Below are 3,202 nucleotides of genomic sequence, written 5' to 3'. Positions count from 1 at the left end.
ATACATTCAGTGATTGACAGAAACCCCAGGATCCGAATTCCTATTTTTGTGCGGTTATGAACATGCATATAAATACAAGATTTCTCCAGTGGGATATTTAATAGTGACCATGGAGGACCGCAGATAAGACCCCAAGACCCAAGGCAGACATAAGTGTGACCAGAGCCACCGATCCCGAGAGAGACCCCAAGCACTGAATCTCCAAGGCCACCTGCACAGCAAGAACTGCCCACCCACCCCCCAGAGAAGAATAAAGGAGAGAACCAGGAGAGCCCCACCAGCAACCACACACAGAACCCACAGGGCTAACAGCGGCGTAGGCCACGCAAACCCCCGCCATGCTGGAACAGATCCAGGCATGGAAACAGAGACCCGGATCCCAGGGTGCACCCCCGCCCCCAGGCCAAGGCCAGACAGGGCCGGAGAACCCAAGCCCCACCAGGTAGCCATCAGGCCAGCGGGCAGAGGCACAACCCACCAGAGGGCAGTGCGGCCGAGGGGCAAAAGCCCACCACTAGCTGTGGGCCCTCAGGTGAACCACATGAGAGGGTAGCCCGAGTCCCAGCCTGACAAATACCCAATCATACACAAACACAATTACACAGTCCCACCCTCATTCTCACAACCACTCATTCAAAGACAAACAGGATGAACGCCACACTCCACTCACACTCCCGATACACACTCTATACCCCCTGGGTCCATGACATGTTCCCGCCCCCTACAGAGGGGGACGGACACGAACCCAGGAGGTAAACCCATTCATTCTGGGGTGGAGAGGAGTAGACAGCCAAGTCACGGCCCAGGCTGTACCAGTTCAGCCGACCGGCCCCCCGCCGCAGCAAAGCAACACCCCCGGCCACTCCCACACACCACCAACGGCCAAGCTCACAACCCAGCCAACCACCAACCAGGCCCCAGCAGCCACCCCAGCCAGCGGGCCACTTATGGCAACTAGGGGCCGCAATCGGAGAGTCTGAACAACCCCGGGGAAGACAGACCGCCAGCCCCCCAGGCACCCCCAGGCCCCCGAGTCCATCCACAGCCCACGCCCCCACCAGACGGTCCGTCCCTTATTCGAACCCCACCCCCATATGGCAATCGGAGATCGGGGGAGGTCAAGAGAGGAAAAGAAAGAAAGACCCCGACACACACACCGAACCCCAGATGTGCTGTTGATGCATGTTGTTCTAAAGTGCAATTAAGATAGGTAAGAAGAGGAGCAGAGACCAGTTTTCTGCCAATTTTCCCTCCACCCCCACTCCAACCCCAAAAAACCTAAATGTCTGCAAGAAACCTTTGAGGGTGGACACAGGCACCAGCGGCGAGAGGGATCCCCTCTCGCACCTTGTATGCCATAGAGTGCCCACCACAAGTTCCTATATGTGAATGTCATGAAGATGTAATTGAATATCTGGAGTGCATAATAAAATTTGGGCTCAGGTGGTTATGTCAAACAGAGATGTAAAACTGTTGCTCTTGCAACGCATCTGCGTCCCAAAAACCCTACGAGTGTAATTGAAAATGAGGGGGTGGGGTATGTGGTGAGGGATGGGGAGAAAAATAACTGAGGGAGCAAACTGCTCCCTCAGGGAGTCAGCTCCCCTACTGATCCCGGAAGGACCCCCTGCTCCCCAAAACCCACCCAGGGAGTGAGGTCCAAATGCCACCTCCTCTTGACCGACCGCCAGGCCCGGGGAGCCCCAGGTCACGGACAAAAACAGAGCCCAGGGGACCACCAGAGAACGGGACCAACAATCCATCCACCCCAGAGCCATACAGACCCCCAAGACTGGACCCCCAGTCCCACAGCCAGCCCGCAACCAAAAGAGGCCACCGAACCCCAACAAGGAAGGTTTGGCCAAGAGTGCCCACCCATCCGCCGACAGTGCAAGGAAGGAGCAAGAGTGAGCACCGCCACAACAAGGGGACAAATTACCTGCCCCAGCACAGCCCCCAACCACCACCAAAGGCCATCCACCTATCCCCCACCCCCGAAAAAACTACACCCACCCCAACATTCAGACAACTCTCAGAACATATAGCACACTTGACACCCAGGCTGGGTTGACCTACCCCAATTGGCCACCAGCCCTGTACCCAGTCACCACTACCCCCCGGCCCACCAGCGCACTGAGGGCTCCCAGCCCAGGGCCGGGCACCAGGGCAAAAACCGGCCCAGAGCCCGGCAACCGCCCGCCAGGGCCCAAGCCCCCCAGGCCCCCCTGGACTGTAGCCCAGGGACAGCATGACCCCAGAACGCTAAGCCCCCATGCCCACCCTGAACCCACCCCAGCACAGCTAGACCACCAGATCCCATGACCGCCACCACAGAAATGAGGGCCCACATGCAGCCACCACAAAGGCCCCCAAAACCCCCAGTGCCCTGCCCAGGGTGAGAGTAGCCCCCACCCCCCGCCCAGGAACCCCCAGCAACCCCACACCCGAGCCCCCCGACATCTAAACCCCGATACCCTCCCACATCAGCCCCAAGGCCCGATCCAAGGACCCCCACCCCCACTATGTGATGAAGCTGATTAAAGGAGTCCAGATAGATTTATCTAATGTATCCTCAGATGCTGTCTCAAGACTAATGCAATCTAATAAAATATTCCTATACTGATTGATTCTAAGAGCATTTTTATTTTTCCAATTTAAGAGTACCGTTTTCTTTGCGATACATAGATCAGTGAAGATAATGTTATACGTGTTTTTCTCTAAAGTGACATCTAAGATAGCCAATAAGCAAACAGACGGAGATAGTGTGATATTACATTTCAGACATTTAGACAAGTCTTCACAAATTTGGCCCCAGAACCTCTGAACAGGTCGACAGAACCAGAATGCATGGATATAATTGTCAGGTGTATTGCCTGTGCACTGTGAGCAGGTGTTAGATGACACAAATCCCATCTTGAACATTTGCTGACCTGTATAATGTACTCTATGGAGGATTTTATATTGTATTAGCTGTAAATTAGGATTTTTTTGGTCATTTTAAATGTTTTTAAGCATATTTGGGCCAGGTATTTTGGTCTAAGTTGACTGATAAATCCGTCTCCCATTTTACAATTTGTACTGATATTGAATAATCTACAGTATTCTAGACAGTTTCTTATACACTCACCGGCCACCTTATTAGGTACACCACGCTAGTAACGGGTTGGACCCCCTTTTGCCTTCAGAACTGCCTCAATTCTTC

The sequence above is a fragment of the Austrofundulus limnaeus genome, unplaced genomic scaffold, assembly GCF_001266775.1.
Source record: "Austrofundulus limnaeus strain Quisiro unplaced genomic scaffold, Austrofundulus_limnaeus-1.0 Scaffold247, whole genome shotgun sequence".
Taxonomy (NCBI): Eukaryota; Metazoa; Chordata; class Actinopteri; order Cyprinodontiformes; family Rivulidae; genus Austrofundulus; species Austrofundulus limnaeus.
The sequence above is the reverse complement of the archived record's forward strand: the minus strand, read 5'-3'. Positions refer to the sequence as shown.